The 24224-nt window shown below is 43.6% G+C and overlaps 1 protein-coding gene across 4 annotated transcripts in view; it reads right to left on the minus strand.

Moving 5' to 3' along the window:
• Nucleotides 1–24224, minus strand: part of Egfr (epidermal growth factor receptor) — a 56930-nt gene that overhangs the window by 13982 nt on the left and 18724 nt on the right. The window contains exon 1 of one of the 4 annotated variants that reach the window (XM_066734300.1): nt 14615–15070. The exons of 2 other annotated variants lie outside the window; for them this stretch is intronic. The gene's annotated coding sequence lies outside the window, so the exon portion shown is untranslated. Of the gene's footprint in view, nt 1–7054; nt 7718–14614; nt 15071–24224 lie in introns of those variants that run through there. One more of the 4 variants, XM_066734299.1, reaches the window with a different exon arrangement.

Here is a 24224-nt window from a genome sequence, read left to right on the forward strand (position 1 = left end):
AGGATCCAGTATCTCAACAAGAATACGGCGACGAAGAACGAAAAGTACGAGACTGGAAAGTCATCCGCAGTGAAGGATTCGGAGAGTGCTGGGAAGATCCCGCAGAAGAGTCGAGTGAGGGCCGACGGAAGAAGAGACAGCTTCGAGGTTTACACTGATAACAAAAATCGCGTTACGACGAAAGTCGTGCCTTGGTGGACGTCCGAGGAATCTTACGAAAAGATTGCCAAGCCAGCAGCGAAACAACCGAAGGTTGAGAAGGAAATTAACAAAAAGGTGTTGAAGGAACATAAAGTGGACCAAGCAGGTCCTGTCGCGAGTAAACGCGCGACGGAGAGGAGACCTAAGACCGTCGGGAGCACGGGTACCAGGACCTCTTTGGGAAATAAATCGGTAGTCAGTAATATAGAGCGAATCAACGTGGGATTCGACAGATTCCCAATTGAAAAGACAGAAAGGAATATCGCCAAGTCAGCAGGGGGTATCGCTAAGTCAGCAGGGAATATCGCTAAATCAGCAGGGAATATCGCCAAGTCAAGCGGGCACCGAGAAAAGACAGCTGCTACTTCGTCGAGGAAGTATTTGGAGAAGTTGTTGGAAGGTCCGTCGAGGAACGAAGGTGTACGCGGAACTTCGTCCGACACGAGAATGAAAGAAGTGTTCGAGTCCCTGAAGCCGATCGAGAAGAAGAAGGACGGTACTCTGGTGGACAAAGGAGCGAAGGTTTCAACGAAACAAGCCAGCAAGGACAAGCCTAAGACGGATAAGAAGGACAGTCAGGATAATTTCAGCTCTACCATGGACGAGCCCAAGAGTCAAAAGTCAGATATTTCAAGAGACAAGAAAAAGTTCAACATCTTCGACAGGCCACACAGAAGAGTCCCCGATAGAAGTGCCGAGGAATACACTATGGGAAAACCTCCAGATCCAATTCCAGAGATGATTCCTCCTCCCCAAAAAAAGACAATTCCCACTATTGTCCCGAAAGCGCCACATGGCCCAGCAGGAATGACAACGTTCCATAAAACCGCCACGAGCGATCCCCTTCTGGTTTTCGACTCGTCAACTCCGCCAATGGTGCAACCCTTTTAATCGCCACGAGTGAGATGTTCTTTCACTAGCCGTCACTGTCACACAGCGTTAAATTGTGAAGTCCAGCCCAAATTCAATTGCACATTCAACACAGAGAATAAATTGTATGGATATATTTATTTAATAAAATCGAGTATTTTGCCGCGAGTCGTGTTTGCGATTATTGAAAGAATAATGGAAAAGAGAGGACGCGCGCTTGCGTGGACGAAACGGTGGGGTGAGAGCCGACCGTATCCGATTGGACCCACGTGACCCCCGACCTAACTCGTGCTTAACCCACCGGTGGCGCGACCCGTTGTCCTTGGCTCGTCTCTCTTCTGTGCGTTGGGCTTTGCATCGGTCGCTTTGAAAATCCTCATTTTCATCCTAATATAGTATATATACAGTATATATTATCCGCTAAATAGTTTTGCTTTTAGAAAAAAGCTGAAAAAACGTGTCGGGAGATAAAATCACGAAATGGCAGTTTCTCCTTGAGGCTAATCCGCTTAGGCGCTGGAGCGTGGAAACGCGAATACCGGCGGCCAAATCGTTCGAGGCTTCGCTTAAATCGCAAAATTATATAGAGACATCATTTTCAGCTTCAGAAAATAAGGCTAATCTCCTTGAGAGAACGTTATTTTCACTCGTGTGGAATTTTCGGTGCGAACGCAATTTCGAGTGCTCACCTGTGCGAACCACAATCGTTGCTCTTTATGCGCGTACTGGAGAAAATGCAGGGATACCATATCGAGGCGCAATAATCCTTGATAATGAATGTGCGTGTAGATGCTTCAAGTTACAAGAGAAGGATCGTTGGATCTCCATCGTTACGACTAACGACATGACGAGAGTGTATTGCGAGAGTAACAGTGTATCACTGGCATTTTTCCAACTATAGGTATATATGCATATATATATACTATATGTATGCAATATACCATTCCCACAAGCGTTAACCCCCCGCTGTCTTGCAGTAATTTCTCGCGAAGGCTAATGAGGAAGCTGATGCATTGGAAAAGATTGGAAAACAGCGAAACACGTTCCAAATTCATTCCTGACGTATCATGTGGTACGAGTGCCGTCGCCATTTGCATTAAATATATATAGTAAATACAGAAAATCGTGTAAATCCAGGTAAAATTGGCAGTGAGTAATCAAAAAGTGCTCTATCGACAAATTTAGTAATTTTTGTTGCGAATAGCGTGATATTTAGCTGACGATAATTGAAAGCATTGTAGGAACACGATCGTGGGTGTACTCGGTTGCACGGTCGAGCGATTTATAGTGAATTGCAGCAACACTCTCATTCATAGAACCCTCGTTCATTCACGGTTGTAAATGTTGTTTCAAGAAAAGTCCGCAAATTACTGCAATCGATTGATCTGGACGATTAAATATGTATATACTGTATGCTTTTTTCCCTCGTTTCATTTGATCGTACAATAGTCGTGGGGCAGTTTTACGATTTCCTTAAAGAAGTGAAATCGAAGAAAAAGGATTGGGATCGGGCAGTGTTTCGTGTTCCTGCCGAACAGGGTGGTCCAGTTGCGGTTGCACTCGCCGGGTTCATCGTATTCCCCATTCGTATATAACGAGCTGCTGGCTGCTGGCTGGACGTCCCCCCGTCCCCCTCCCACTGTTGCCACAACAAACACTGCCAGCGTGTTCTACGCGTCGGAAGAACAGTGTCCTCGCGGGCAGCGTGCATCCTAACCCGAATAAATTGCATTTCATTGCTCTGCCCCTGTCCGCAGCCATTTGCCCAGAAAACCAGATTCTTGATGATCCAATCAAGCCATTGTTCTCGCTTTTTTTAACCCTCTATTTGCTTTATTTGCAACCGCAACATCGCTTGCTCCACTTCTCATCCTCCCGCTGACTCGTGGCCAATGCCCGATGGGACGTAAACTAGGAAGAAAAAATATGGGCAGTGCGCATCGATTGAAAAACCGGATTACGGAGACTGGTCGGGCATTAAAAAATAATTGTGGCCTATAGAAACTCATCCCCGCACGATATATCGTGAAGGAGTATGTTTACGTTCTCCGCCAACGCGGAAAGAACGGTTCCTACCAGGAGGTTCTCGAACCTCGAGGTCGACCGAGCTGCCCCCCCCCCCCTCCAACTCCACCTCTTCCCTGCTCCAGCGAGAATCGTAAAGGAGGTCGTCGGAAGGAAAAGGAGCGCGCTTGAATTCCAGTAAAAATAATAGTCGCCGGGCGTACTTTTCTCGATTCTTTCGCTCCATCTATGTCGAGTCAGCTGACTAGCAGTCGATGATGTCACCGCTGCAGCGCTAGCAGCAGCGTGCGTGTACTCCTCTCGATCCAAGAGACACCTACTTCGGTGGAACACCTACTACAACTACGTCACGATCCGAGAACTGCTCATTTTTAATTTTCTAGTCCCGAACACCCTCCTCCTCCTCCTCATTTTACCCACGCAACCGCCTCAATCGTCTCATTTTCAGCTTCTTACCCAATATGGTAGCCAAAGAAACCCCGGCGATATTATATAGAGAATTTCTATCACGCTGCTTCGGCTAATCCCGCGCAACTATTGGGGGGATTCGCTCCTCGACTCGCCACGGCGAAAGGCCTATTATAGAAGGCTCGCTCGCGTAGTCTGTCGAAACATTAAAATAAACAAATTTTGCTTTATTCATTTAGTTTTATTATAACTTTTATCGTGGATGCTTTTAGCATGTTAATGCACTTTGCTCGAATGACGTGTTAAATCTTTCTCTCGAAGATGCCGTTTTCCTCGCCCGAGAAGACGCCCTCTGTATTAGCCAATTGGAACCAATCGTTCACATGCACTATGATTGGTTATTCGATCGTGGACCAAAACTTGGTCATATTGAATTGTTATAACGCATTGGGTATCCAAGATTGATTTAGCGCTTTATAAAATATAATATATTATATATTTTGACACACACATACATACATACATTTGTAAATGCATACACGCATACAGGTGGTGCGGTGAAATATACCTAAGACTCGTCCATAGTCCTTGGCGAATCGCGAGCCCCGTAAATGGCGGGATTCGCCCACGTGACCACGGGCTCATATCGCTGATGCGTGCGTCGATCTGGCTTCGTAGCCTTTGTTCAAAAGGATGATGGTTAAAATTTTTCAAGCGCGGAAATTGCCACGTTTGAAGCAGTCGAGATTGAGTCTCGTTTGATATGCTCGATCGAGGGTAGAAAACTGGTTGGACGATTGGCTGTCCTAGAAGGTAATTAAGACCGATCGAACGAAGGCTTAATTAATCGCGCAGGCGCGAAACGAGAGCGAATCCCGAGAAAGCAGGAATTCGAAGCTTTCCTAAAATCGTGCCAGAGAGCGGTTCGACTCGAGGGGTCTGGGATTTCTTGTTGGCTCCTGGGTCTCCGTTCGGTATGTTAATGTCATTCTTTCGAATGAAATCGGGCTGTTCGGGGGACTCGGGCCTGCTTTTTCGTGTCGCGAGGATGTCGCGTCTAATTGACGCATTATACGCTGGAGGTGTTCGACGGTCGTGTCTCGTTATTATGCAAGGAAAAATCTTTCGAGATACGATTGATGCAATCGATATTTGCCAAAGTTTCTATTTTTTTTCGGAATATTTAACGTGCATACCGCAGGTAAATTACGTGGCGAGCGTGCATATATGCTTTGGAGAAATTATTTGTCTCGCAAATGATGGGTTGGTAGTTGGTGAGAAAACTTCAGATGGCACCTCGGGCGACGGTAAGCGTTGCTTCGAAGATGGCGTTGTTGCTCGCGAGGTCCGTGCATGCATGTAACTATATACGTAATCGTGGGATATACGCCGCGAGCAAACGGGGTGGGCGTCAAGGACTCTCTGGACCAGTATGGCCGCCATATCTGGACCGAAGAGAGCACCATCTCTGTACACTACATAGTTTCTCTCTCTCTCTCCCTCTCTCTCAAGAGCCGAGCAATGTGCGGGAAAAGCAAACTTTGCGAATGGTGGATAATGCAGATCTCTGCACGCACGATTGTTCCAATAGAAAATAGATCAGTGTCTCGAAGAATCCCATAAAGTGAAATTGGTATAAGAAGAGAATACTTTGATGCTTGAGTAAACCGAGAAAGATTGTGAGGTTTCTGTGCGATAAGGGAGATAGGAGAAAGCAAGCAACGGTAATAAGAAATGGCTGGGTTTTTATCGTTGCATTGGAAAATATTTACCGATGTCGAAGGTTTCGTCTCGGTGGAAGGAGAAGGGCCGTGATTCTTTAAAATTATATTCAACGCGTTGGAGATTTGCGTATTACCGGTGTTATTACCGTTCATCTAGGTAATTTAATATAATAGTGGTCGATGGCACATCTCGGGAGATGCTGGAAGCGAAAGGCAAAAGCGGGAGAAGTGACGTCATCTGTAGGAATGAGGTTAACCCGAGGCTATACGTACCAAAGTCATATTGGAGAGCGGCTTTGGCGCGTATAGCTATGTCGATAATACAGTGGTATGGTGTGCATGGAAGCAATAAGCTATATATGCGGTGCTACGTACAGCACACTACCCCCAGTAGCGAGTGCGTTGATACCGTTGATAGCTCGGAGCAGGTGAGCTGGAAAAAGGGGACCGAGCTTCCATTCCTTTCGCCAATACAATTTTTACTCGATCATCCATTCTAATGTCATTCTATGTCAGTCTTTGTTCCATGGCTTGTAGGCGTTCGCTAAACACTGCTATTGGTGAGATCTAACCCACCCCGTATCTCCCCCCCCCCTCCCACCCGAACAGCTTTTACTTAAAATGCATTTATGCATGTACGTCCCTTACGAATCAATATTTCGAATGACTAATTTATTTCTCACGAATCAACTAACATTATATTTGAATTAATTAAATATCCATTGTGTGAATAGCGTTGGGAGTGAAAAGTCCATAAGTGTATTGGTTTCTTGTACACACAGCATATAGGATTCTCGGAAGGAGCGCGCTGGCCAAGCCGAGCCGAGTCGAACAGAGCGACTCGACGGTATTTTCTCGTTAATATAATCCGAACGTAAACACAAATGAGTTTGGTCCCATTCGAGCCGAACAATGTTTTTCTTGCTTTCGAGAGGGTCTTGAGAAATACTGGGAAAAATGTGTATACATACATATATATATATATATATTTTAGCGACATATGATGGGTCCTACGTGATGCTGAGTGGCTCGCGCGCGAATGTGGCTCGTGACACGGCAGCTGTCACATGTCGCATGGCCGATGTTTTTCAAACGGTGGTTTGCCGCCAACGCAGCTTCAGTCGCCTCGTCTCTTCAACCTTTTCTCTCGTTCTCTCGGTCGAAAGCGCGCGCCAGTGCCGAGCCCAGCGTTCAAGTCTCCCGCGTGGATACTAGCGATCCTACAAACGTCAGTCGCTCGATCCAACAGGATCTCTCTCTCTCTCTCTCTCTCTCTCTCTCTCTCTCTCTCAATAATAAATCTACCGCGTGAAATTAAAAACTTGCGTGATATTGTCACGACTACGAGTTTTCTCTATGTTTATCGCAGGAGATCACCCCTTAATCACGTACACAAGCCTCGAGAGCTGCCAATGTTTTAGCTGGCGATCTGTTTACATTACGACGACGATTTATAGTTGGTACGTGCGCATGCTCCTTCGTCAAGAGCAACAGTGGCTGCGCGATTCCGAGATTTCTCGAAAGAAATCACGAACGACTCGACGTTTGTCAACAATACCGAGGAAGATTCTTCGCGGAAATTGTGCAGAGACACAGAAAGACCAGCAAACTTTCGCTTTGCCGAATTCTCGCGAAACATTCCGTTTTCTATTCAAATCGTTCTTTTGCCCGGACAGTTGTGTTATCGAAGGAAACCTCGAGTTTTACAGAATACCCCATACAGTACACTTGACTAAAAGATACCTAAAAGACGTCTTTAAGTTATTTGGTGTTCTATGGGACCTTATAAACACATCACTGCTATACCATATTTTGAAAGAACTCACCGGTTGAGAAACTGTCCTCGTGAGGAATATCCAAGAGTCTAATACAACCTCGCTCGCACAATTATCACATTGGTTTATAGCATTGCTATCACTTAAATCGGTAATATTGCACTTTCACCGATTTCACGGTGTTTTCCGAGCGCGTGTATATTTAGAACCGAGTGTCGAGAAAATCGACAGGGGCTTTGCACGTTTAAGGCGGCGGCGGCGCCGCGACGGGGCGGCCGCACGATAAGAGTTGCACGCGCGCAAGTCTTCTTATCACTGTCAAACACGTCGAGTCCGCACGGCAAGACGCTTAGCCAGCTCTTTAGATTCTCGCTGAATAGCACGCGCGGTTCGATATTGCTTCGCGAGAGTTCTTCACTCCTTTGTGCGTCTCGAGTCTCCACTAAATTTTATTCACTCTTCATCTCGCGCTAAGCACTGCAGCCGCGTGTCTTCCTCTCTCGTCCTTCGAGAATCTCGTCACTTTATCACTTTTAAACAGTTGACTCGACCCGAGCAAGAGTGTGTGCGCGAATATGACCATACGAGAGGGAGGGGGATAAAACTAGAGGAACGGAGAGAAGAGGGAAGCACCTTTCACGAGAAATCTTAGAAGAGATCCTTGCTCGGGGCCTCTTCGGTTGCTTCGGTCCGCGCGTCTCACCTTGCGGAGCGAGTGAGCGAGTCCATGCAGCTACAACGCAGGCAGCCTGAGCTCGCAGCCCCCACAGCCCCGCACAGGTCCACGCTGGGCAGGACTCCCCCCTCCCCCTCGCCCAAGTCTCTCACCACTCTCTCCCCACCCCAACTACCGCCTTCCACTTCCAGACCGCTCCTCGTTCGCCCACCGCTACAACTATTATTCTATATTTATATATATATTCCTGCTAATAAACAATTGCCCAACTTTCTAGATAATTAAAATTCTTGTATAAATTCTAATAAAAAAATATATATATAACATGTAAAATTCTCTGTTTTGTTCTCTCCTTTTCCCCCACTCTCTCGACCGATTCCTCGAGATGTTCCTCGGACTCTCTCACTACATTCCTCTAGCAGGCAGGTAAGGGGGTCTAGCAGGTATATATATACACATGTATAACTTTACGGTTCTACACCACACACAGGATACTTTTGCGTGGCTGCATCTGCTCCAGCGAAAAAACATGTGTTTTCTAGCGCCAGAGACGATAGCGAATATTTAGGGTAACATTGTCACTTAAACGGAAGACTCGCCTACGGAAAATTGATAAACTCGAGGGCCGCTCGTGGGGTAGCGATACGTCGTCGAAGAATAAGCATGAAAACACAGTCGAAGTTTACACGCCTGCAAGAACACGGAGAGTCGCGTTACGTAAAGCACGAGCAGGCGTGAAAATGCAGCTCCAGGAAGAGAAGCACTCGTAAAAGAATGAAAAGCCAGCTTGCTCGGAGCGGAGAGAATTACATAAATTAAAAGTTGGATTTTTGGAAACAGTTGAGAAATTGCAGGGTTCGAGTCGTGCGGAGAGATGGAATGCTTGACGTTTGGGCCGGTTTAGTGTGGGGGGGGGGGGGGGGGGGAGAAGAAAAGGTCGGTCCGGCTGCTCTCTCGAGATACATATCGTGTTTTTGGATCTTTGACGTTTGCCGGGGCGCGCGTGAAATTAGCCCAAGTGGCCTCTCGGCATCCCTTCGAGGTACGAGGCAAAAAGAGGGGTGGTGTACTATATATATATATATATATATATATATATATATACAGTAGACAGAGCGGCAAGGTTTCAGCAGGTGCCTGCTCGACCGAGGCTTTCTTCGGAAAGCACCGGAGGACGCAAAGCACCCTTCGGAGCTGCTGGAGAGTCCTGTGGGAATCCCATTGTTCTCCTCGAGTGGTTTGACTATCCTCCGAGTATTGTTTGGTCCTTTCGAGGCTCCTCGGGAGGGCCAACCGCGTTAACAAGCGTCGCAAGCGAGGAAGAATACCGCAGAATTTTGGCTCCTCCGCTAGTTCGTCGTTAGGATGGCCGTTAGCTCCCTGCCGAGATACTTTTGCTAGTATTCACTTACGCGCACAGAGACACTGCACTCAACGACCTTTACGAACTTTTAACGAGATTGCCACACGCTTGCCATCCGACTTAGTCTCAGCCGCGTCTGAAAAACTTTAACGATTCGACCAACTCGCTCCGTCGCTCCACTTTCCAATGGCCCCAGAGATTTCTTGCTATTATAGGGTATATAAATATATATGCTGTTTTTAATAGTTATTTTATTGGGAAGAATTTTCTTGCTTTACGTGTGATATATCGACGCTTAGAGGCGACACGGTGCAACTGCATCTCAATTAAAGCACCTTCTAGATGTCAGCTTTGAAAGTCGATACCTGCGATGCCTATTGTGCCAAGCTATTGTTGAAGGTGCTGTGAAAACTGGCGAACCTCTATTTACGTTATATATACAGTGTATATGTTGAAGAGGGCTTTCCAGAAAGAAATGTGTTAAGGAAAATGATTTTGGCTGATTTTTCATTCCGGATTCTCACCGTTGATCAATTTTAGTATCGATGTAATGTAAAATGACCTTGAACGGTTCGCCAAGCATCGTCTAGAGTAATAAACGTTCAGGTACGTGTTAAAGATGTGTCAGAACGATAATACGCTTATAAATAGTACATTTTTAACTCAAGATATTTTCCAGAAAAATTTTAATGAGTTTTTACTTTGAATTTTTACTATTGATTAATTTCAATACTAATATAACGCGGAACGACCTTAAGCGTTTCGCCGAGCATCACCTAGTGTAATAAACGTTGAGGTTCGAGTATAGAAGATGCGGCAGGAGGATAGGCTTAGTCCAGCGCGGCGCGGCGAGAGAAAGGAGTCATCGTCCTTTTATTTTCATACCCCCACCCCCCTTTCTACCAAGCCCGTTCTCCACAGAACGCGCGCCGCAACCCTTTGTCCGCTCGTGTTTTACTTTCTAGTGGCGGCCATTGTAAAACACGAGTGGACGCTCCATATATTTATATTTATCTAAATTGACTGGAATGTGAAAAAAATCGGAGTCGATGGAGGAAGTTGAGAATCGGAACGTCAGACTTTTTCACAAGTGGTCCCGCAAGAAGCGACACATTGGATAACAGGTTGGTACACCTGCTACGGACCAATGAGGAATCCTTGTAATTTTTTCTACGTTCCCTTGGAAAATGCACCAAACTGAAATTTCGTACCTCTATATTTTTTTGTATAAATTCAATTTTTCTCTAAAAGCTTCATCTTCGTTATGTATATATATATATATGTATGTATATATACGTTTTATACATTTTCTCACCTCTCTTCTGCTTCTCTCTTTTTAACACTATGTATATATATCTATATATATATATATTATGCATTTTGGAAACGTTACTCTAGATATCCCCAGAGAGTCCCGGCACTTTGTAGTGACGAGGGGAGGCACGAATGGTACATCACCTTCGCGTGTTTACCTCTTCGACCAACCGGTTTTTCCCCTTTCATCCTCCCTTCCATCGACTGGTTCTTGCTCACTCTCTCGGCTCTCTCTTGCCCCTACCAGTCTTCTGCTGATTTCTCGACACTTGTGTACTGCGCGTGTAAACCTATCTCGCGCGTTCTCCACACTCTATACTCTCTACCTCTCAGCTACTATATATATATACACCATATTCTAGTCTTCAGCAATCACCCATCCTGCAAAATTAACAACGATATAATTTTTTACTCAATTTCATGTAAAAATTTTCTTTCCTGGAAGTTAAAATGTATCTTGTGCGTTCTCCATTCTATAACTTCTGGTACCATTAAATATATACTGTATATAGTATTTTCTATTTTTCACCAATCATCAGATATCTTCTATAATTAACGTGACACAAATTTTGATATTTTCTACTGAATTTCATACACAAATTTACTTTCCGGTACGTTTAAACGTACCATATGCGTTCTCCACTTTATACCTCTGGGACTACTCTATGTATATAAAATACATTCTAGTCTTCAGCAATCGTCAATCCTGGAAAATTATCCACGATACAATCTACGATATTTCCTACCCAATTTCACAAATCTATTCCGCTACACGAGTAAACGAATCCCGCGCGTTCTCCACTCTACATACTGTCCAAACCCCACAACCACTATATACATATACAGTTAATCCAATCCTGAAAAATCAACAAAGATAGAACCCTCGATACATCTCGTACTCGATCCAAAAAAAATCCCTCCACCAGATAAAGAGACGAGTTACACGTGTGATTTGCTCGGAGGAATCTCTTGCAGCGACGACCTTGAAAATATGCGATTGGTTTTAGCAACGGTTCTCTCTACGGGGGGCGCCTCGAGGGTATTCATTAGTGCTTAAATTCAAACGGTTTCTCAGTTTCTTTCTCCCGTCGACTCGGCTCGCGCTTCACGGAAATCAAGCAGCTCGGCAACGGCGAAAGAATTCAACATTGGTCGAGGATAATTTTGCAAATGACGCGGTGGAGACCGGCGATTGGCGATACGCCAATGAGAATTCCTTCTTTAATTAAAATTATGCTGCATCTCATGCGTCACTCGATGAAAATGCATAGGAGTCCGAGAATTTTTCAAAACAACGAGAATTCCGACGATGCGCGCGCGCGCGCGCTGTATACAGTACGCGCAGCGCGGAGGCTAGCTGACTGCTGAAGGGCAAACCGCAAAACATTCGTAAAGCTGGCGTAATCCTCGCGCGCCGCTGCCGAGGCAGTCCGTCCGTCGGGAGGAGGCTGAATAACACCGGGCGACTGATATTAGTGGCCACAGTCGTATTAATATTTCTCCTATGGAATTACTGCCTCGTGTCCCTTATCGTTCTTCCTTCAATGACGATAAATAATCGAACGAGGAGAGAAGAATTCTTTCCAGGCTTATCCGAGCCTCTGCTGGAGTCGTGAGCCCTCGCGTGGAGATGCAATAATAGCTTATCGTTTCTCCTCGTGCAGGGAACAGATAAATGACAATCGTATTCCGAGGTTCGTTAAACGGGTGGAGCTGCTGGAAGCAGAAAACGATAGAGGAAAGTGCGAGCTCCAGTCAGGCATTATGTCAAAGTCGTTGTGAGTCAAGCAGAAAACTCGTCTTCGAGTCTATTCGTGTGTTTGGTGTTCGCCCACGTGGAAGGGGGGGGGGCCCAGTTCGTCTCCTTTGCTCGCTCGGGCGTTCGTGAATACAATAGACCCCCCTTCCCCCTTCTCACTACTTTTTTCTGTTTTACTGTGTAGTGGACAATATAGTCTAGCGGTTCGGGGTAAAAAGTATTTTGATTTTTCGAAAATATTTATGATTTCATCTGTTTATATTGGATTTTACAGGTACAGGTAGAAATTGATTAGGTTTGTAGATAAGAACTCTCGTGTCAATACAATTGTAATAACGTTTTTAGTGTTTTATTATCGTGCTATGTACTGTATTATATGTATACTTAGTATCGAGTGTTGCTATTGGCGAGATGCGCGGAATTGACTTTATTGAGTTTCATTTTCGATTTACGATAAATATTTTCAGAAGCAAATACTTGGAAATGGGTCGTCGAGAGATGCACGAGTGATAAGCGAGACAGGAGAATATAAACTTATGCATAGCAGAAGATTTGTAGGACGTGTGATGGCGACGAAGAGCGATAAGCTTGACCAAACTCAGCCAATCGGCTGTGTTTCACGCCACATTGCCATGCGCGCCTTAATATCTCTGTTTCTGGTTTATGGTGTCGCCACTAGGTTGATGTATAGAGAGGTTAGGAACTGTAAGCTTGTCTTGTAGGGATAAAAATTGTTCTTCTAACGTAACATGTATTTTATTTTATACACAAAAGCCTCGTGTTCCAATGTAAACAAATAACATGTTGTCAAATGCAGTAAGAGTTAGCTCATAATTGGAAGGAAAACGAGATAATAAATATTAAAACGAAGAATTTATATGACTCTTTATTGATTCTAATATTTTAATAAAAAACTTTGACCAATGATAAATTATAAATTGATTGTTTAAATATATACAATTATTTTATTATTTCCACAATTTTGTAGTCTTAAGAGTTTCACGCTCATTGCCATACGCGCCTCAATACCCCTACTTCCGGTTTACGGTGTCAACACGAGGCTGCTGTACAGCTAGATCAAGGATTTTGTATCAGTTTTGCAAGACTAAAAATTCTTCTTCGAGTTACGTGTATTTTTTCTTCCGCATAGAATCCTCGTTCTCGGTTAATTATCATCGTGAAACGACTAACAATGATGCCAACTGTCAAAGAGTCACCGCAACCATATTAGCCATTCGATGCTAAAACTTTTTTCTCCACGAATCACCATATTGTGCTGTTTAGGCTAAACTCCATTCGCAATGTTTTCGTTCAACTCACGTATGCCGTAGAGTTCTCCGCGGTAGGTATAATCGAACCGAGTTTCTCCTTCGTCGTACGGTAGTACACTTACGTGTTTTCCAACGTAAGCCCGGTTATCCGATTGATTAGCAGGTACCGAGAAAAAGAAAGAAGGAGAGAAAAATTTCGCTGTTTGTAAACATTTCGTGCCTCGAGGGGGAGGAAGGGGGGGGGGGGTTAAAACGATATTACTAGCTTCTAGAAAATACGACCTTCTAGAAAAGGAGTTTTTCAGCGAAGGCTAATTATTCGATTGATTAACGAGTACCGAGAAAAAGAAAGGAGAAACGAATTTCACTGATTGTAAATATTTTGTAATTCGAAGGGGGGGGGGGGTCTTTAGAACACGATATTCTTATATACGTTCTAGAAAAGGCGACCTTTTAGAAAAGCAGTTTTTCAACGAAGCCTAATTATTCGATCGATTAACGAGTACCGAGAAAAAAAAGTCGCTTTCAAAACTCTTCGCGTACAAAAGAAAGAATTTTTAGAAGGGGGTACTGTTCGCGATGATCATCTCTTACATTCTTGGCGAGATGATCTTTCAGAAGAGGAGAATTCCACGGGAAAAAAGAAGAAGGATGCAGATGCTCGGAGCGAGAGGAAAGAGCCACGATGCGAGGAAGCCGGTCTTAAGGAATCACCGAGACTTTACGACTCGAGGCCAGTACTTAGGCTGAATCGCAGCAATCATTCTGTCGCGGTTACTCTCTTTTACTATACACGATTGATACATGCAGCAACCTGGCCACGCTGCGCCTTCTCTAATTTTCTACGATTTTATTCGACTCTAAAACCGCATGCTAAATCAAGAGTAAAAGTTTATTTATATATATATATGTATATATTTAGCGGTTATTCTACTTTCCTACTTACGCAATTGATACAAGGTACAGTCGGTTTTTCCAATTTTCTTCTATTTTACTTAAATCATCCAACCACGTGTTAAATCAAGAGTAAAAGCTTATGTATATATACATGTTTCATATGTATCACGAATATTCTCTTTTTCCACATATGAGATTGATGCACCAAAACGTTCGCTGTTCAAATTTTCCTAAACTCTTGCAACCACATTCTAAATTAATAATAAAAATTTATATTATACACAACTACCCTACAAAATCCATATATATATATATATATATATGTACTCACCATGAATCGACCGAGTTCTCTCTCGGGCACACCGCTCCGGGTAACACGAAATCACACGACTGAGCGTTGGTAACCTTATAAATTTCTATGAATAAAAGAGTCCGCTGCATAATTTCTAACGCGCGGCCCTTGACTCGGTCGTGAGAAAATTGCCGCGACCGGAAGAGCCAGTAGAACAGCTCCAACTCTGGAATATTCAATCGTGTCTCTGAAACGAAAAAACAGTGTAGAACGTTCCAAGCGAAAAAATCTCAAGCGGTTCGAGAGCGATCGAAAGAAAAATGTCGAGTTTGCGTTCGAAGCGAAAATTCGTGGCTGCCGCGCGTGGTCCGGAGATCCACGCGCGGCGTAGTATAATTATTTATGTCAGATAGGATCTTGAAGAGGCCATCTCTCTCTCTCTCTCTCTCTCTCTCTCTTAAGCGAGAGAGAGCGGGAAACAAAAGAATCCGGCTCCACCAAAGGAGCCTGCGGAGTCCCCTCCGTGGTGTGTCCCCCCCCCCCTCCTATAGCACGCAAGAACCACCGGGATACCTCGCGTCTTCAGGATCTACCTTTTTGCAGACCGACGTTCACCGCGAGGACCCCGACGAACCTCTTCCACCGCGCGAACGCAAAACAGACATTTCTCGATCCTCCATCATTTTTATTTCTCTCCCGCTCGAACCCTCGGACTTTTGAAATATCTCTTAAACATTCTAAACCTGTAAGAAGAATTTCATTAGTCACCGGAGTTATTGGGAAGAACAGTGGAGTTTTTTCTTAAGTATATATATATATATATAGAGGCTGTAAGAAATTTGTAATTAAGGTCCAGTTGGTGTGGGTGGATGGTTCTACTTGCTGAGGAGATATCCTTCAGCAGAGTGAAAGCTGAGGCGATTTGTAAGGTATTTGACGAAAACAAAAGAGCAGTGATTTGGGCCCAGAGAGAGAGAGAGGCTCAGTCTCAAAGATGGGCCCTTTTCTCGGCTAGGAAGAAAGGCTCGCACAGCGTGCGACGCTGCAGCATCCTCCGGTTGTAAAACAACTTGTAAAACGTGGCCGAGACGCGGCCCGTCAGCTTCGGTTTCGCAATGCTGCTATCTCAATGGCTAATCTATCGGATGGCTGGAAAAAAAGCCTCTCTCTCCACGAACACAAACAGCTAGCAATAAATTCAGTGGTAGTACGAACTTGTAGGCCACATGGCATCGGTAAATTCTCTTCGATACGTGGAAATCTTGCATGTGCGGTGTACTATATAGTGTATTGTATGGAAAAAAGAATTTTTGGAAATATATGTTTCTTGAAGGTGGATTTTGTTTTGAACTAATTTTATATTGTTGAAAAATCTCCTTTCGTACATAGACAAATTATATAAGATATATCTATAAGGTGTAATTGTAAAAAAAGAATTTTTGAAAAATATATATTTCTGAAAAGTATTTATTTTGTTGGGATCTGATTTTAAATTATTGAAAAATCCACAAATGTTAAAAGTAGATCCAATCCCGACTTAATTCTAAAACTAAAGTTAAAGATTCTAAAAAAATTGAGAGTCGAAAAGGCATAGCAGCAATACGCGACCTTTGACGATCCGATAAAATTATACGCTTCCGTAAAAAATCGGGTTTTGCCTTTGAAGATCTAGATAGCTCGTTAAAGTAAATCATGTCAATCTCTAGCTGACACGTGTAACCCTTAATCTTTTCACTTGATCTTCAACCCTCTCGACACGTTTGTAGATGGGAACGAATGCCCGGCGAAGAATCCCTCGCGCGCATACACAGTAATACTATACACGGTCGACCGCGAGAGGCTGAGGATTCGTTTTTCTCGATTTTATACCGCAGCCGGTGGGTCCGAGGCTCGCTAACGCTAACGAACGCTCAGATTCTTATCTGTGGTTGGCCGTGCATTATCGTGCCCCACCACCCTCTCTCCCATACCTTCCTCAGCCTCCCTTGAGGTCACATACACTCACACACACATACAAATACAAACCCAAAGGAAAGAGACTGGATGCAGAAGGTCCAACGCGAAGCTTACCTGAAACAAAAGACAAAGATATTAGTCTGGTTCTGAACATGAAAAAAAAATAATGTCCAATTTAATTGGTTGTTAGCAAGAGGGTGGGATAAAATGATCATCGTCATCCAAGAGTAAAAGAAGTATAGAAGAATATTTCTAAAGTACTAAAAACGTGTATAAGCTGGAAGCTTTTTGAGTGGACGTTAACGGTAATCGCTGCCAGTTGTAAGAACAGCTTAAAGCGAAGGGTTATATCGTAAAATATTCCACGAGGCTCATTTCGGTCAGTGCCTTCTTCTTCTTCGTCCTTGCTATCTCTCCCGCTAATGGATCCTGCCGGACCGCTCCGCAGGACTCTGGATAAACATTTGCACGCAGAGATCCCAGGAGGGAACTTTCGATGCATAAGCAAATACGTTAAGCACGTACTTATCCATGCATTAATGCGAATTTACGGATAAAGCTTCGTTACACAGAGTCTATGTGTCTGTGTGCGCTCTACACGTATACAGACGCAGCGTTTTATTGGCTTTTGCAACCTTTCTCCCTCTAATTTCGCCACAAGCCTCGTCACGAATCTTCGTGATTCCAGTACATGCTTATTACAAGTAGGATGTACCAAAGCCCTATATGGTGGTAGATCCATAGATCATGCCTGGATCTTTGCTCGATGCGACGCTGCCATCTTTCCAGTTCTTTATTTATGTTGCAGTCATTAAAGCATTGTGCATATTGCTGGAAAAAAATTTTTCTGTGTCCTTTTTTCAAATTTTCTTGGATATATCGTTATTGTACTTTTAGTATATAGATGCTTTCTGTTTATGTATATATACATATTTCTGGAAAAAACGATCAGTGCTCTTTTTCTAAAAATTCCTCGACTTATCGTTCCAGCGATTTAGTATATATAAGTGCTCTCTGTTTCTTAATGTATATATGTGTATATTGCTGGAAAAAAATGATCAGTGTCCTTTTTTCAAATATTCCTCGACTTATCGTTCCAGCACTTTTAGTATATATATATATATCTGCTCTCCGTTCCTTCGGACCGCCGCGGTTGAAAGACTCTTGCGATACGGCTCGAAAAGCTTTTATCGTAAAATGCATTAGTGGATCTCGCTCGTCTCAAAATGTATCGAAAATCATCCGGAAGAGAGATTTATTTGGTGCTTTTACGTCCGATCACAGCGACGCGCTGTTATTTATACAGGCTCGAAGGGAAGTCATCCGAAGAACAACTGGTGAACACGAAGATAACGGTATGGCTTAGCATGCAGCACCGACAAAGCTACCTTTGGTCACTTCTTTCGCGTTCCTCCGACGTGTTCGGATAGCAGAAGAACACGCGACACGCTCTAATATTCCATTGTAAATAAATTCCATGCAGAATACTCCCCTTTTCATGGCTCATTTCGACACTGCCCACGTGCTCAAAATCATCCTTACCCAATTAGTCTCGGAGATTTCAATGCCTGTGTCTAAATTACGCAATATTCTTAATTCTTTCTTTTCTTCGAAACCAAAGGAAGAAACCTCCGACTCATTTGTATTAATGGTCTGCCACGTGACACGGTTTATATATATGTATGTGTATATATATATATATATATATTCTTATATTTGTCAAACGAGTTTTTCCCCTCGATAATAAATTCTCAAATTAATTTTTTCATCGTGCCGTTTCGGGGAACAGCAGCAGCAAGTTTTGAGCCTTCGCTCGGAATATGGAACACTGTCACTAGTAGCGATAAGATCAACGGGGAAAAATACCAGAACTGGTCTTTCGATGCTGGATAACGAAAAGTGTCGGTGGTTTGTAGCGAGCGGGATGAGGAGTAAGTTTCTGGCAAGTTGCTTGCCTTATAGGTTATGCCCGCCGAAAAGCTGGCGTTGGTGAGCTGCGCTAGGGTCATGCGCGGTAATGCGAACATACATATATATATATATATATACAGTAAACACAGAGAGCACGAGCCTCGCGAGAAACTGGTTCTCGCGGACGTAGCGCTGCGTCGCGGCGAACGCGTGAAACAAATTAGTAACAAGAGCAAGAGGCGTCCTAACCGGTACACGCGCTTGATGGATATATATGAGGTATGACTTTATACTCGTTAATTTTTACGAGATATAAGGTTGTACGACTCGAAAACGTTAAAAAGCCTGAAGGAAAATTTGAGCTCGTGCCACCACCACCACCCGGAACACCCCAGGAGTTTCAGGCTTGTATATACCACTACTCTCCAGCAGTCAGGTTATATTTGCATGCGACATGACGGCAGAATGCGACGTATGTATACAAACACTCGTCCGGCATCGACCGACACCCAACCTTTCTCTCTCCTCTTATTTTCGTCTTTTTCTTGTCTTTCTCGATCTTCGCAGCTCGCCTGCAAGTGTTGTGCAAATCAGTCCTCCGGAACGCTACTTTTTCCTCTTTCACTCGTCTCATGCCGAAGAGTAATTACTGTATTCTCGACACACGCTTTAAATTAAGGAAGGTAAGACGGAAAGAGGCAAAAACTTTAAAATCCTGCGAACATTGGCTCGTTGGAAAATTGGTAGTAGGTAGTAAGTACATGACGTTGCGCCACCGACCCACACGAGACACGGGACTTCGTTTAGAAGTCGCCGTAATATTCAGCCTATACAACTTTTTACGTGGGCGTCGCGCGCGCGCCTTCTGCCTCTTACTATGAACGGCAACGTGTTACAAAAGTGCCTTTCCAACCGGGAACGGGACAGCATCCGAAAAAAGGACAAAATGATCCAGCCAGTTTTTACATGGAATACAGTGGCTGATGGAGAATTGTAACAGGACTGGAGAGATATAATAGGTATTGGAGAGTCGAGACATTCAAATTACGATGTAAAGGTAGTTGTGCCGTGTAGGAGAAATTTTTAATTGATTTTTTTGGGCTAATCAACGTTTTTGCAGCAAGAGTTTTTTGTTTGGAAATTTTAGTACAGCATCCTTTGGAAGATTCTTCTTTCTCGCAGCTTAGATTCATATTATTCAATAGCATTTGGATCACGCGCATTAAAGTCTCTCAATTTGGAAGATTATTTTGTTGTAAGATTTGAATTTTATTCTTTGTTCTTGGGTTTAATTTTATTTCATGCCTTTTCCTAAAGAGGATTTGTATAGTCGTTGGTTCGAGTGTAATAAATTTTTTTCAGTGGTGGACTATAAAGAATTCAGTACAATTTTAATAGGAGATAGGGTCTCGAGGGACTTGCCTTTAATTTTGGAGAAACTATATTTGGTTTTCTTGATCAAATACTTTTATGAGCAAAAGTTTGACGAAAGCAGCGTTTATACTCTAGGATTACTCAAAGTTTGATATTTCATTATTTTAGAAAGCTCTTGAAAATGGGTAATAGGATATTTAATAAGAAATATAAGGTTACTTTTAAAACAGTTAAAATGATCTTCACTTGACCTTTAACACTTGAGCCATAGATTAATCAAAGGTACCACTTGATAAATATTGTAAAGTATTTTTTAAAACTGCAAAGAATTTTATTCTAAAGTATATAATTTTGTAGATTTTCGATAGTTTAATCCATACTTTTCGTCAGATTCCATTTGTTTCCTCAGTTTACTCATAGATGTCGTCTGGTTACAAGTTTCTCGCTACAATATTTCTATTCTCTAAGTATATAAACAACGTAGTTGTAAGATGCTATCAAATGCATTTTCGTGTTTTGCTCTGTTATAAAGGTATGAAAGATACCTTTAATGATGAGGAACTTTCTACAGAGTTATGTACTGTTTATCATAGGTTTCATTATTCCACCCTGTTTCCCCATAGGCACATAAACTATATACGATTGGAGGGCTAGTGAGAGATGTATTTTCCTCAAGTTAGCAATGACTTAATATCATCATTGGTTGGGATTACATCTCCTAGTAAATCGAACGTTAGTTTTAAGTATTATTAAAACATGATAATATTAGTAAATATACAACCTTTGATAAGGATAGCTCGAGCAACAGCTTTCCAAAGTTATGGACAAAACCGATGCATACCCCAATTCTACAAAACTTTTTCAGTTCCCTTTGCACCGATTGGTTCAAGTTTCTGATTACATTAACCGTTTTGGTTCCCGATAAAGTTATAGGAGGAGGGAACCAGATAACACATGTATCGGAATTAATTCCGCATCTAGCTCGTTAGACCGTCGGGATACTTTCGAACGTCCTTTCAATGGAGATTTATTCGTAGGCCAAATATTAGCAACCGCAGCTAATGCAGCTGCTATTACACAGAAAAGTACGCGTGCACCTTCTTTATTCCGCAACTGCCTGATTCCGAAGTCTCCAGGGATTTGTACTACGTCGTACACAAAGATTAGATATAGCTTCATTTTTAACGTTCCTAATCCATTAAATAAATACTAGTGGCACCAGACTCGCACGTATAGCAGTTCTTATCAGTGAAACCGTTCAAACAGTGGTGTACGTGCACGAAGAGACAAAGTTACACACATATACAGTATATATACAATAAACACATGTATTTTGGACAGGTAAACAAGCCAATAACCGCGTAACACAGAAGATGAGGGAGTCGTGGCATTCGGGGGTCCGGAAAAATTGGACGAATCCAATCTGATCGATAGGACCAAAAGAAGGTTTAAAACGGGACAAGAGACGGGTGTCCCTGATGATGTCGAACGCGCGGGCGCAACGCCTCCGATTATAAAAGCGAATGATCTTTTTCTGTCGGTAAACTAGTCTGAAGTATCTAGCGGGGCCGCGTTACGCAACTTCGTCCTTTTCCCTCGAATGGAAGCAGGTGACCTTGAGGTTGTTAAGAGCATCACCAACTTTCACCCGGTCTCCATATCCGGTGCGAACTTCCTGGATGCGCTTGCATTAATAACAACATTACTTTTCCTTCTTCAGGTTCTCCTGCAGTGCATGGCAAAGGCTGGCGTGCTCATAACCGATGGAATTTAGAGTGATAGTAAAGTCCAAGATGGACGTTCGGACGGACCATTCGTAACGTGTAAGGTCTATGATGGAAGCTGCGTTGCCTAGCAACCGCTGGCAAAGGCCACTGGATCCTGGTTCACCTGGTAACGGGTATACGAAATATAGGTATAGTATATCTATAGTATGCTATGCCCTCGCGTGGATTGCAAGGTAAGTTTCGTTCCTCGTCCGATAGGTGATGCTGTAGCTCTCTCTCTCTCCCTCTCTGGCTCCGCTTCGTGGCTCGGTCCTCTCGCGGGAAGGACGTTAACCCCGAAACGGCTCGAGCACCTATTTCTACCTTCCACTGTGTGGAGAGTTCGAGTCTTCTTTTCGCTTCTACTCGCGATTGGCTCGGACATTCCAAGCATAGTCGCGGAGTCGCGGAACTTGGAAGTTGGTTCGACCTATCGACACGATGCACCTGCGGCTGATTCGTATAATTCCTTTCGAAAAGCATCTCCCCAATGTAACCAGCAAACTCCCGAGTAACGCGGGCCCTGTAGAAGGAGATGTTGAAAGAATGTTCTTGAGCGAGGAGTATTCTCAAAATTAGTTTTCTTTTTGATATTGAAATTTTGAAAAAAAGAAAGAAGGAAAAAAGATTACCACCGGTCGGTAAGGTAGGTTTCACAGACCGGATGATTACCGGGTAGTATATCATACGACCGAAAAACATTATAGCGGAAAAACGCTATAGTCAGATCAATGAAAATCTGTCGCAAGCTTCTTACCGACAGTACAACATCACTGCTGCAACAAATTTTCAACAGATTTTCATTGATCTGAATACAGCGTTTTTCGCCATAATGTCCTTCGGTATAATGCCTTTCGGCCATAAAGTCTTTCGGTCATATTGTATACTACCTGTTTTTCGGCCATAATGTCCTTCGGTCATAATACCTTTCGGTCATAATGTCTTTCCGTCATTTTGGTATACTACCGATTATCGTCCTCGGATAAGACCGGAGTCCCCCCTACCGTCGCCTACCTTGCCGACCGTAGATCACCGCGCCCTTTATCCCTACCTTACCGACGCGGAGCTGCCACGTCACACGTAAACAACGATAAAAGCCAGATAAAACATTGTAATGGAGAAAAATTAAAAAGTGAAAGTCAACGCGAACACGCATCGTCGTAAATCATCTTAAATGAATTTAAACGTGAAAATCCAGCGTCCTACCGAGATCGCTCGATTTGAGGAATTGACATTTTTAAACGAGCGGGTAATAGCGCAGAGTTCCGTCGGGGCTTTAAGCGATGGATGGGCGAATAAACAAACGTTTGGGAAGAAACTACGTTCTTCGTGTAGACGCGCTTGGCTATTCGTCTTGCGTTTATACGAGCGAAGGTAGGGCGTCACGGATGAGGGATTCCCATTCCCAGTGGAAGGAAGCGCAAGACACTTATACGCCTGGCACTGGGTTTCAGAGTAATTCTGATCGTCATATGCGAATCGCGAGGACACAAACCAGCATATATAGCAATACACACCCGTCGCGTAGCTTTTGGCAACTCTTTTTCGTTTCAAGCTGAATTACTCACTGTCCTACGAGTCCCGTTTCTTGGAAATCCGCTATACCCAATAGAAAAAACCTATACACAACGTTTCGTCGTGTATATACAGTAGTCTCCCACCCTGCAGACCCCACTTTAGAGAACGAGCCTCGTTCTCGCTATTGTTCCAACAAATTATGCATATAAATATTCTCTTCCATCAATTCCACTCGCTTCTGTTTCAAGTGTACACGTGTTAATAAAGTTTTCTAAAAATTGTCTCTTTTTTATCCCCCTCCCCCTCTTTTCCTACAGCCTTCCGGTTTTCGAGAGAGCAGCGAGCAAGTGGACGGAAATCTTATCGACACTTCCGATCTGAAAGACGATGAAAAGGGTTACACGGTAGTTCGAGTTGAACGAGGACCCAGGGGGACGCTTAAAAAATGATATTCGATAGTCGAGTTTCCGCGGGAGAATGAAGGTTAGGTTCGAAACTGCGTCACACGTCCATTCTCTCCCGAAGAGTGTTTTTAACCTGTATCGAGCGTAGAGGAGGAGACCAGCGAGCAGATGGTCCTCCGCCTCGGGGATCCGGTGCAGTTTGCTCCGATGAGGACTCGATCGTGCGAAAGAAGAGCAGAGAGGCCGCGGAGAGCAGACGCCAGCCGAAGAGGAAGGAAGAGCCTGACGTGGTTCCGCCCTTTTTCCGAGAAAGTTTTTCCCAACCAACCGGTTGCTCGCGCCACGTTGATGCATCATTTTCTCACACACGTTCTTGTAATTTAATTCCTCCCTTCGGCATTGTAAATTGAAACAGCGCGCGGGTGTTAATTCGTGTTTCCGGAAAAACAAATCTTGCATTGCGCGCTATTATACTTTTGATTAAATGACACGGCGATGGCCTCCGATGAGGACTCGATTGTCCGAAATAAAAGATAACGAGGTCGAAGAGGAAAGAAGAGCTTAACGTGCTTCTCCGCCCCTTTTCCGAGAAAATTTTTCCCACTTGCTCGCGCCACGTTGATACATAATTTTCTCACACACGTTCTTGGAATTCAACTCCTCCCTTCGTCATTGAAAATTGTAACAGTGCACGAGTGTTAATTCGCTTTACACTGGAAA

Source organism: Prorops nasuta, unplaced genomic scaffold (genome assembly GCF_024137725.1).
Source record: "Prorops nasuta isolate Cenicafe-Biocafe unplaced genomic scaffold, Cenicafe_Pnas_1.2 PNAS00011, whole genome shotgun sequence".
Classification (NCBI taxonomy): Eukaryota; Metazoa; Arthropoda; class Insecta; order Hymenoptera; family Bethylidae; genus Prorops; species Prorops nasuta.